Here is an 11,864-nt window from a genome sequence, read left to right as displayed (position 1 = left end):
ACTGTCAAGAACTTCTTCCTACACTTCAGTCCCAATCTGCCCTCCTCAAGCTCCAATCCATTCCCTCTCATCCTGTCCCTACAGGCCCTTGTCAAAAGTCTGTCCCAGGCTTTCTTGTAGTCCCCTTTAAGGTACTGGAAGGCACTTCAGGAGGCAACAGAGCTGGGTCACTGCTGAAGCCTCTAATTCCATCCTTACTGCATAAAAAATGCAAACCCTCTCAAACGTTCACAGCACAAAGTTTCCTGAGAGCAGCAGAGAGCTGCCTCCCAGCCCTTCTCTTCAGGGCTCTGGAGTCCCTTCAGTGGCTGCAAAGAGGAGCAATCTTCTGGTCTCACCCCCCCTGCAAAAGTAACCACTTTGCAAGCCCAGGCAGTGTGCTGAGGAGTGCGGTCAGCAGCAGGCGCAGGGCAAGCTCTCAGCCACTCCAGCGCCGCAGCAGTCACGCAAGGCAAGGCAGATTCGCCGAGCAGAGGCAGAGAACAAAGCCACGGAGCTATTATGCAAATAACAACCCCCCCCGTGTAATACAACAGCCACTGCCAAAGCGGGACCTGCAGCCACATTAATCCACCTTCGGAAAGCGCAGATGTAGTAAATAGAACAAGACTGATAACAGTGATAGTCTCATTAGCAGACCTGGGTGGCAAATTATGCAGCCTTTCATGCTGAGCCGATCCCTCCCCTCCTCCCCTCCCCCTTGCATTTGTATCTCCCGCTGAGGGGGGGGAAAAACCCAGTCTGAGGCAGATTGATTGTATTGACCTTCTTTCAGTCAAATTAAACCTGCTCCAAAAGTAAATAGGCAAACCTGGAGCCACTGAGGTGTGATGAGCACAGACACAGGTTGGGGGTGGAGGGGACAGCGGTGGTGTGGTTTGAGCTATGAAAGGCTGAGGCTGATCAGATCAGTTTGCATAATGCTAAGGAAGAGGAGGCAGGGACCACACTGTGATGAGTGTTCAGACCAGGCCAGCAGCTCTCCAGGACCTGGGACTCTCACTGAAGATCAGGTCAGAGACTGCTCCCAGCCCCCAGCATCCTGCTCAGGAGCTTCTCAGTTTGGGGGAGGAGCTGCAGGTACTACCCTAAAGCCCAAAGAGACCTTCCTGGGAGCCAGATCACTCCCTGCTGCTAGACTCAGCCATCAATGAATGGGTTAGGTTGGAAGAGACCTCAAAGCTCAGCCAGGTCCAGCACCCTGCCATAGGCAGTGACACCTCCCACTAGAGCAGGTTACTCAAGGTCTCATCCAGCCTGGCCTTGAACACCTCCCTGGGCAACCTGTGCCAGGCTCTCACCACCCTCACTGCAAACAACTTCTTCCTAACAGCCACTTCCAATCTCCCCTCTGACACTTCAAACCCATTCCTCCTCCTCCTCCTCCTCCTCTCATTCCCACACCTTGTCAATAGTCCCTCCCCAGCCCTCCTGCAGCCCCCTTCACAGCCTGCAAGGCCACTCCAAGCTCTCCTGGAAGCCTTCTCCTCTCCAGGCTGCACAGCCCCAACTCTCTCAGCCTGTGCTCAGAGCAGAGCTGCTGCAGCCCTCTCAGCATCTTGGTGGCCTCCTCTGCACTGGCTCCAACCCTTCCATGTCCTGCTTGTGCTGGGGGCTGCAGAAGTGCCCCCAGGGCTGCAGGTGGGGTGTGAGGAGAGCAGAGCCAAGGGGCAGAATGCCCTCCCTTGCCCTGTGCCCACACTGCTCTGGCTGCAGCCCAGCACAGGCTTGTGTCTGGGCTGCACTCCCACTGCAGGCTCCTGTGGAGCTTTGCATCAGCCCAGACCCCCAGGGCCTGTTCCTCAGGGCTGCTCTCAGCCATTCCCCACCCAGCCTGCAGCTGTGCTTGGCATTGCCCCCACCCAGCTGCAGGACCTTACCCTTGGCCTTGTTGAATTTCACACCATGCACATCCTCAGCTCCAGCAGCCTTCCTCCCTCCCCCAGGCTGAAGGTCCCTCAGCAGCCATCAGTAACAGTCCTTGTGGCAGAGCAGTGCTGAGTGTGCTTTGCTCACCCAGCCCCCAGGTCCCACTCCGTGGGGTCAGCACACCTCAGCAGGACACACTGCAACTGGCCCCGATGAAAAGCAAGGCAGGAGGCAGTTGTGCTGCAGGCCCCAGCGTGCAGCCCTGCTCTGCCCAGCCAGCACACACACAAACACTCCAGCAGATGGAAAGCTCTGCTCAGCTGGTGCTGCTCCTGCATCCCAAGTGCAGGAGGCTTTTAAAGCGCTGTACAGACAAAAGCTGAAGCCAAGCCAAGCCAGCAGAGCTTTTCCCTTCTGGATTGCACAAGAACTTAGACCTCTTCTGTAATAAATTCACTTTGACAGCTGCTAAAAAATTTACCAAGCTTGACAACAGGCACAGCAAGCAAAGGAGGGCAGAGTTTGGTGTGGGCTTCCCCTATCACCCCGAGAAAATGAGTTGGTTTGAAAGAAATGGTAATAACTGGGGGGTGGGGGGAGAGGGAGAGCTTCAGCTGCTGGCTTTGGTAGCTGTGCTCTGCCCCCCCACAGGTGCTGTGCCATGTCACTCAGGCTGCACACAACGCATCCTCCTCTCACCCAGAGCTCGGAGGGCTCAGCCTGAGCAGGGCCTGGCTTCTACCTGGAATCCAAAGCACTCTGCCTCGTCGGGAGCTGGAGCCTCTGCTCAGACCTAGCCAGAGCAGCCAGACCCTGCTGCGGCGATGCCCTCGGCCAGCAGTCTGCAGAAGCGACTCCGAACAGTCCCGAGCCCCTCGGACTTCAGCTGCAAGGGAGGCGTTGGGTTTTGTGCTGCCTGCGTCTGAACCCGGCTCACTTGGCTCCGAACCGCCCCCAGCCTGCTCACGGCAGCACAGAGGGGCTGGGCTGCTGGGCAGCAGCAGAGCTAACGGCGGAGCCTGGCGCCGGGCTCAGGGCTGGGACCGTGGCGTGCCAGGGCTGGCTGCTAGGGCTGGCTGCTAGGACTGCTGTGTGCTAAGGCTGTGTGCTAAGGCTGTGTGCTAGGGCTGGGTGCTAGGGCTGGCTGCTAGGGCTGGCTGCTAGGACTGCTGTGTGCTAAGGCTGTGTGCTAAGGCTGTGTGCTAGGGCTGGCTGCTAGGGCTGGCTGCTAGGGCTGGCTGCTAGGGCTGGCTGCTAGGGCTGGCTGCTAGGAGTGCTGTGTGCTAAGGCTGTGTGCTAGGGCTGGGTGCTAGGGCTGGCTGCTAGGACTGCTGTGTGCTAAGGCTGTGTGCTAGGGCTGGGTGCTAGGGCTGGCTGCTAGGACTGCTGTGTGCTAAGGCTGTGTGCTAGGGCTGGGTGCTAGGGCTGGCTGCTAGGACTGCTGTGTGCTAAGGCTGTGTGCTAAGGCTGTGTGCTAGGGCTGGGTGCTAGGACTGCTGTGTGCTGGGACTGCTGTGTGCTAGGGCTGTGTGCTGGGACTGCTGTGTGCTAGGGCTGTGTGCTGGGACTGCTGTGTGCTGGGACTGCTGTGTGCTAGGGCTGGGTGCTAGGACTGCTGTGTGCTGGGACTGCTGTGTGCTAGGGCTGAGGGCTGGGCCTGCAGCGTGCCGGAGCAGAGGCAAACGTTTGCTCCGGGTGCAGCTTGCCACACGGCTCTGTTCAAGCTGCACACCCCATTAGGGTCCCTTCTCTGGCTCCCTGGCTCTATCCCACGTGGCAGGTGAGAGCCCAGGCCGTGGCAGGCAGGACATGTGCTATCAAACCCAGCTGTGGAGGTGACTGGCTGAGATGCACTGATCCGGCACGGGCGGGCTGGGAAGGGAGCTGTGAGCAGGAGGAAAAAGGGCAGCAGCTGATGGCTGCTGCAGAGAGCACAGGAGGCAGCCCAGGGAAGCTCCTCCTGCGTGAAATACACCTCGCCTAATGAATCACCTCGGCAAGCACCTTAAATCACCTCGCAACGCTGCTTTGTTTTCCTGTGCGCTCCGAGTGAAACCTTTACAACAAATTACGGCCGGGAAGAGAGGTTCCAGGGCCGTATTTATGGCGCACCTTAGGAGGGCAGTGCGGGATGCAGAGGAGGCAGGAGGAAGGCAGGAGGAAGGCAGGAGGTAGCAGTTTCTTCCCGGGCTTTGCAGGGGAATCCAACATTTCATCTTAAAGAGATTGATTTTCCTCCCCCCAGCCCGGCCGATGGGAGATAAATCAGAGCCAGAGCTGCGGGCCAGAGCATCCTGGAGACGATCAGCACCGAAGCCACAACTCATCAGCGTTCGGAGCTCGGTCACCGACGGCAGGCAGACAGGCAGGGCCCTGCGCGGCAGCCAGAGCCACTCCACTGCCCCCCACAGGGTACTGGTCCCGGCAGCCCTCAGACACTGTGAGCGTGTGTCTGTGAGCCAGGGTGCGGGTGAGCGAGTGACAGCGTGTGTGTGTGTGTGAGTGTGTATGTGAGTGTGTGAGTGTGTGTGTGTGTGTGTGTAAGTGTGACTCTGTGTGTGTGTGTGACTCTGTGTGTGTGTGTGTGAGTGTAAGTGTGACTCTGTGTGTGTGTGTGACTCTGTGTGTGTATGTGTGTGTGTAAGTGTGACTCTGTGTGTGTGTGACTGTGTGTGTATGTGTGTGTGTAAGTGTGACTCTGTGTGTGTGTGACTGTGTGTGTATGTGTGTGTGTAAGTGTGACTCTGTGTGTGTGTGACTCTGTGTGTGTGTGTGTGTGTAAGTGTGACTCTGTGTGTGTGTGTGTGACTCTGTGTGTGTGTGTAAGTGTGACTCTGTGTGTGTGTGACTGTGTGTGTATGTGTGTGTAAGTGTGACTCTGTGTGTGTGTGTGACTCTGTGTGTGTGTGTGTAAGTGTGACTCTGTGTGTGTGTGTGTGACTCTGTGTGTGTGTGTGTGTGTAAGTGTGACTCTGTGTGTGTGTGACTGTGTGACAGTGTGTGTGTGTGACTCTGTGTGTGTGTGACTGTGTGTGTATGTGTGTGTGTAAGTGTGACTCTGTGTGTGTGTGACTGTGTGTATGTGTGTGTGTAAGTGTGAGACTGTGAGTGTGTCCCCATGACCTTCTCCCAGCTGCAAGCACACCCGAACATGACCACTGCGTGCGGTACCTGTGCCGGAGCTGCACTCGGGAGCGATGCTGCAGCAGCAGTCAGTGACCTCCGGCAGCACAGAGGGCCCAAGTGAATGCACTCCTCTAAGCGGGGCAGAGGGATGATTGTGTCAGCCTCACTCCTCACTCTCCTCAGTGTCCGAGGTTATCAGCAAATGAAGGAAGCCTTTACAGAGTTGTTTCCTCCAGCAACTGCTGCTGATAAAGAACTGCCTGCAGCAGCTCTTGCCACACATCCGAACTCGGCAGGGAGTATCCTGGAGGATCCCAAATGGAACAATTCAGTAAAATCAAGAGTTCCTTTAGCATACTCATTGCCCCCTGCTCTCTCTTTCTTCTCCCCCCCCCTTTTTTCCCTTTTCCCCTTCTTTTCCCCCCTTCTTTTTTCCTTTTCCTTTTTCCCCTCCTTTTCCCCTCCTTTTTCTTTTTCCCCTTCTTCTTTTTCTCCCCTTATTTTTCCTCCTTTTTTCTCTTCCCCCTTTCCCTATTTTCCCCCTTCTTTTCCCTCCCTTTTCCTTTTTCCTCTTTTTATTTTCTTTTTCTTTCCCCCCTTTTTCTTTATTCCTCTTCTTCTTTTTCCCTTTTCCTATTCTTTCCCCCTTTTCTTCCCCTCCTTTTTCTTTGCCCTTTTCCCACCCCTTTTCCTTTTTCCCCTTTTCTCCCTTTTTTATTTTACCCCTCTTTATTTCCCCCCCAAATTTTCTTCCCCTTATTTATCTCTTTCCCTCTTTATCTTTTCCTCTCTTTTTCTTTTTTCCTCCTTTTCTTCCCCCCCCCCCCCCGCCCTTTCTTTTGGTCCCCTCCCTCTCTTTCTCCACGCCCCCCCCCCACCCGAGGCTTCCCTGGCATTGTGAATGTGCAGCTGAGCAACGTCCAGACATGGCAATAAAGAAAACACCTCCAGAAAAAGCCTTCTTCAAGCAGCCTGCTCAGAAGGGCTCTTGGCTCCCCTAGAGGTGCCCTGCTCAGCTGACCCAGCACAGCTGCTGTGCTCTCTGCTGCTAGGCTGAAGGCTCTCCAGTGAATCCCCACCCAGCTTGGTCATTTTTGTGCCTTTGGTTTGCATTTACAGTGGAGGGCACCCAAGACAGTGCTGGGAGGACAGGGAGGGATGTTCTGCTGGCTTAGGGCAGAGATCTGACTCAGGAGGCAGAGCACTGACCTCCAGATCAGCCAAACCTTCTCAGGGGTGACTGCCTATGGAAGCAGCCTCTGCCTGACCCCAGCACTCTTCCACTGGCTCATCTTCTCTCCCCTGTTTCAGATGAAGATCCATGCACAGCCAAACAGAGAGGAGTTTCTTGGTGCTGCCTGCCCCCACCCCTGCTTGTGTGCCTTAAAGGCAGGGAAACCTCTTCCACGTTCAGAGAGCAGACTTAGGCACCCTTCTGCTGTCTGTCTGCCTCGCCTCACAAGATGCAGGTGGGAGCTACAGGTGCAGAAGAGACTCCCCCCCTCGATGGCCACATCAGGCCTGGCACCAGCACCGCTCTCCAGCAGCATCGTGTCCAGGAACCACAGCCCAGCCCATAATGAACAGGAAGGCTCAGGGGCAGTTGTCACTCAGCACTGCTTCCTCCATGCTTTGCAGGCTTCTTTATGGCCACTGAGCAGTGGAAGACTACAAAGGATCCCCCTGCAAACATCTAGAAATGAATCTTTGTCCTAATAAAGGCCCACAGCTCTCAGACAGTTGTTCTGCCAGGCTCTTGCCCTTCCACAGACAGAACTTCCAGGGGAGGTTTGGCCTCACTGGCAGTGAAAAGCAGCCAAAGGACACAGCTTACCTGCAGCATTCTTTTGGTGTAGAACATCTGGCTCCTTAACACCGTGCTGCTGAATCAGGAGTCCCAGGAGCAGAGGGTTGGCTTTGCCTCTCCTGATGTATTGCAGCCTCTTGGAGCCTGTGGGTAATTTCAGAAGGGTTTGGGGGGCTGGGAAGAGAAGCAAGGGTTTGAAACTGGAGCAGGGGAGATCAAGGTTGGACATCAGGAGGGATTCTGCACAGTGAGGGTTGGTGAGACACTGGAACAGGCTGCCCTGGGATGTGCCTGGGGCCTCATCCCTGGAGACATTCAAGGTCAAACCTGATGGGGCCCTGAGTAGCCTGCTCTAGCTGGAAGTGTCTCTGCTGACTGCATGGGGGTTGGACAACATAAGCTCTGACCCAGCATGATGCAGTCTGTGAATGTGTGCCTGAAGGGAAGGGGAAAGGAGAGGAAGGAAGACTTGTCAGCATTCCAGAGCTGAGAGGAGAGAGCCTGAGCCTGGCACTGATTTTGTGCTGTAGTTTGTGCTGCTCTTTCTCTTGCCACTGATAAGGTATTTAGGTTGGGATAATCTGCTCAGGCTGCAAGATGCTCTTCCGAACCTCACCTTCCGCTGCGTGGCTCCCGCCCAGCAGCAGCCAAGTGCTGCTCCTGGCTGACTCAGCACTGCACCTGCAGCTCCCTGCCAGCAGCCAAGGCTGGTGGGAAATGCTCTCTGAAGGACCCTTCTAGAGAGCTGAGGAGTGGCTGAACCTGGTGACTTTTTGGGCCATAGGTAGTGCAAGAACTGACACCAAGCAGTGATGGCCCAGGGGGGTGGGAGGGTTGGAGGCAAGCAGGCAGGGGCCATGGAGATCATCTGAAGTCCTGAATGATGCCCAATGGGAACTGCTTCCTGCAGGTCTGGGCTGCAGAGTGGGTATGGGACCCAGCCCTGTGCTCTGGCAAAGTGAGATAAAGGATTGGGTTTGCACTCTCTGTGGGAGGCATCACAGAACCAAACAGGCTGGCAGAGAGCTCCAAGCTCAGCCAGCCCAGCCTAGCACCCAGCCCTGCCCAACCAACCACACCATGGCACTCAGTGCCCCAGCCAGCCTTGGCTTCAACACCTCCAGCCACGGCCACTCCACCACCTCCCTGGGCAGCCCATTCCAGTGCCAATCACTCTCTCTGCCAACAACTTCCTCCTCACATACAGCCTAGACCTGCCCTGGCACAGCTTGAGCCTCTGTCCCCTTCTTCTGGTGCTGGCTGCCTGGCAGCAGAGCCCAACCCCACCTGGCTACAGCCTCCCTGCAGGCAGCTGCAGGCAGCAATGAGCTCTGCCCTGAGCCTCCTCTGCTGCAGGCTGCACACCAGGGAGGTGGTAGAGTCTCAGCAGGGAAAGAGTCAGGGCCCCAGCAGGCTGCTGGGGTAAAGGACCTATCCAAAGCCAAGAAAGAATAGAAGCATCAGACCAGGACTGCTACTGCAGAATGGAAAGGTAAAAGGTGCCTGGGACTGTGGTGGAGTTCTAGACCCAAGCTCCTGTGCTGTCCCCAGTGCTTGCTGGCAGCTCCATCCACAGGACACACCTTGAGGACGATGGCAGCTCAATTGTCAGGGGGAAGCAGCTGCAGTCAGACAGCCCTGTAGGAGCAGCCCCCAGCAGCAGCTCTTACCAAATGCACCCTGCAGCCCCCAGTCCTTGTTAAATGGACCTATGGTCCATGGTCCAGGGCCTCTGGAACAGCTTTGACAGAGGGGCCCTGGCTGCACTTTACACTGCTGCTGCAGCAGCCTGGTCTGCTCCTCAGGTGCATGCAGAAGAGCAAGCCAGAGCCAGCAGCATCAGCACAGAGCTCTGGCAGTGCTGGCTGCTTCTGCTGGGAGATTCCTCACCTGGGAAGCTCCTGCAGGTATCTCCTCAGGCTCATTATCACACAGGGAGCACACAGGAGTTGCTGCTCCAAGTGCACAGCATCAGCTCCATTTAAACACCACACTGAGGGCGTGGGATGAGATTTTCAAGGTGAGAACTTTAATGGAAGTGGGGAAAGAATTTAATCAGTCACAGGGAGCTGCCAAACTTGCAGTCTCCCTGCCTGCCACGCAGGAGCATGCACAAGAAGCACTGCTCAAGAGCTGAACTCTAACACCCATTAAAGCATCAGCTGTGGAAGGAGGTGCACAAACACTCCAGGTAAAATTTGTAGCAGGATATGCCTTTGAAAATTCCCTTAAGAGGCTTTTGAAATGCTTGTATGAAAGACTCTCGTTGCTTTTAATCCTCCATTTACTCTTAATACACTGAGACAAGAAAAAATGGGCTCATTTCAGCTCCCAGATCCATTACTCCAGGCAGGCAGTGTCTGTTCAGCCCATGAATTCCCCCCATTAATTAAAACTCTGGAGTTATTTTCTCTGCAGTATTAATCTTAGTTTAGCCTCCCCCTTTCAGGGCAGGAATGCACATCATAAAGCATATGAGCAGCTAAACACTGCACTTAAACCCTGGGCCCCTGTGGGATCTCGCTGCCCTTCCACTGCGCCAGCTCCCAGTGCCCAGGGCTGGCAGGGAAGAGGAGCAGCTCCACCAGCAGCTTTGCTTCCTTCAGCCCCCACCCCCCCCTAAACCTCCACTCAGGCAGCAGGGTCACACTTCCAGAGTGAAAGCTTTGCATGCCAGTCAGGACACCACAAACGCAGCAGCACGAAGGCTGGAACAGCTCTCTAAGAGCTCTCTAAGGCCATCACCACCTCCATGACCTCTGTGCCAATCCCCAGGCGCCACACAGAGCAGTTCAGGCTGGAAGGGACCTCAAAGCTCAGCCAGCTCCAACCCCCTGCCATGGGCAGGGACAGCTCCCACTAGAACAGGTCACTCAAGGCCTCATCCAGCCTGGTGCTGAACACCTCCAGGGAGGTTGTGGAGCACAGAAGCAACCTATGTGATCAAAGATCCCATCCTGTGACTCTGTGCTCCACAACCTCCCCGGACAACCTGTGCCAGTGTCTCACCACCCTGACTGCCAAGAACCTGCTGCTCTGAGAGACCCCAGTGCCTGGCAGCCAGCAGGACCTCTTGCTGCAGAAAGCAGGACCCACTGCTGCTGCTGCCAAGAGCAGCTCTGCTGGGCAGAGCCCTGGCTCTGTGTGTGCCACTCCTGTGAAGGGGGCACAGGAACTCACCTGCAGTGGGGTTGGTGCCTGATCTAGGGCAGGGTGTCCCTGCCCATGGCAGGAGGGTTGGAACTAATGATCCTTGTGGTCCCTTCCAACCCTGACTGATTCTATGAGTCTATCTAAACAGAGAGGAACCTCAACACTTGGCTTGCAAACAGAGGACCCCAGGGGGTGGACATCAGCCAGATTCCTCTCTCAGAACCATCAAACTGCACTGGTGATATGGGCAAAGGGGCTAGAGAGCAGAGAGTGCAGCAGCCTAGTTAAGTCATTAACTGGGTGAGCACCAGTACTGAGCATCATCAACCAGATGAACACACAGGAGGGTCCTGAGGCACTCTCATGGAGAGGAAGAATCCTGCATTCAAAGACGAGAACATTGGAGACTCCAGCCAAGAATGTGACCCACAACTGATGCCAGGTGGCCAAAAGGTGGGCCTGAGGAAGACGTGGACCTTCCTCCCCAAGACCCCAGGAGACGCCCACCAGGTGGCAGTGAGCATGCGTGAGGGAATGGGACAGGATGGAGATGAGCTGCAGGAGCTGACTGTGACATCTCCTCCTGTTCCAAGCACTGACTGCCATGAGCCCAGCCCCGTGCTGAGTATGCAGGACTCTGCAGCACCTGGGCCAGGTGGAGGCGTGCAGGGGCTCTGGAGCAGGACCTGCCCTTGTCACCCAGCACTGGCTGCAACCATACCCTTCCTGCCAGCACCCTGCCTGGTGCCCTGCGTCACTGAGAGCTTTGCATGCAGGTCCCCTGGGCCAGCACAGAGCAGGAGCTCCCACCCCAGCTGCAGCGAAGCGGCCACTGCGTGGCCAGGCTGGTGGTCAGCAAGAGCAGGATGAGTGCAGCCCATCCCCCTCCCTTGCTGCTCTCTGCTGCCTGCCTGCCGCTGCTCCGCGCCAGCGTCTGCCCGGCTGCCACCAGCGCTGCAGCCCTCCTCAGCTCCCCAGTCCCCAGCCCAAGAGGCAAATAAAGCCTTTCGCGATAAATCTCCATTAGCCAGGCCTGCCTGCTGCGGGGGAGCAGGGGAAGCCCTGGGGAGCCCCGGGGGAGCCCCATTAGCATGCGAATGAGCAGGCACACGAACAGCCCCCCCGAGCCAGGCTCCAGCAGCGCCGAGCACAGGCGCACCCAAGCAGACCTGCGCTGGGAGCTCTGCAGCCCACGCTCAGAGCTCACTGACTTACACCCACTGCCACCAGTGACCCCCACCTGAGAGACAGAAGAGCCTCCCCGGGCCTCTGCTGCCCCAGCACTCACATCCCAGCTGCTGCGGCACCGTCCCGGCAGGGCAGCAGCTGCGCAGCCGGAGGAGTTGGGTGCAGAGGAGGCAGGCACTCAGCCCATCCGCCCCTGGCACCCCAGGCACTGTCGCACCGGCACTTCTGGCTCAGGGCAGCTGCTCCGGCCCCGAGAGGCAGGAACTCGCTGGGTGGCAGGGACAGCTCCCAGGCTTCTGACCTGCTTTTGACATCCAACAACCTCACTGCTTCAGCCAGCATCTCTCTGCAGAGCAAAAACCCTGCCCCAGCGGGAGACTGGAGCCTCCTGGGGACGAGCAATGGTTTATCCAGCTCAATGCTGGCCTCAGAAAGGTGCCTCAGGAGCCAGCTCCCAGTGAGAGGTTGGTGCTGGCCTGAGAACCAGCTGTGGTGCTCCAGGACCGACTTCTGCAGCCCCCAGGCTGGGCTGTCCGAAGCAGCACTGAAGCTGGCCTGACTCCGGGAGCCTGGGAAGCTCTCCACAGGGCTCTGGGGCTGGCTCTTGCAGGGGGCTGGTCAGGTGCTGAAGCTGTGCAGCAGAACGCTCTGGGAGCAGCACACTCAGGCAGTCCTGCCACAGCCTGCAAATTCAGATCAGGTTTCCTCACTGGTTGCAAGG

This window comes from Pogoniulus pusillus, chromosome 11 (genome assembly GCF_015220805.1).
Source record: "Pogoniulus pusillus isolate bPogPus1 chromosome 11, bPogPus1.pri, whole genome shotgun sequence".
Lineage (NCBI taxonomy): Eukaryota > Metazoa > Chordata > Aves > Piciformes > Lybiidae > Pogoniulus > Pogoniulus pusillus.
This window is presented reverse-complemented; position numbering follows the sequence as displayed.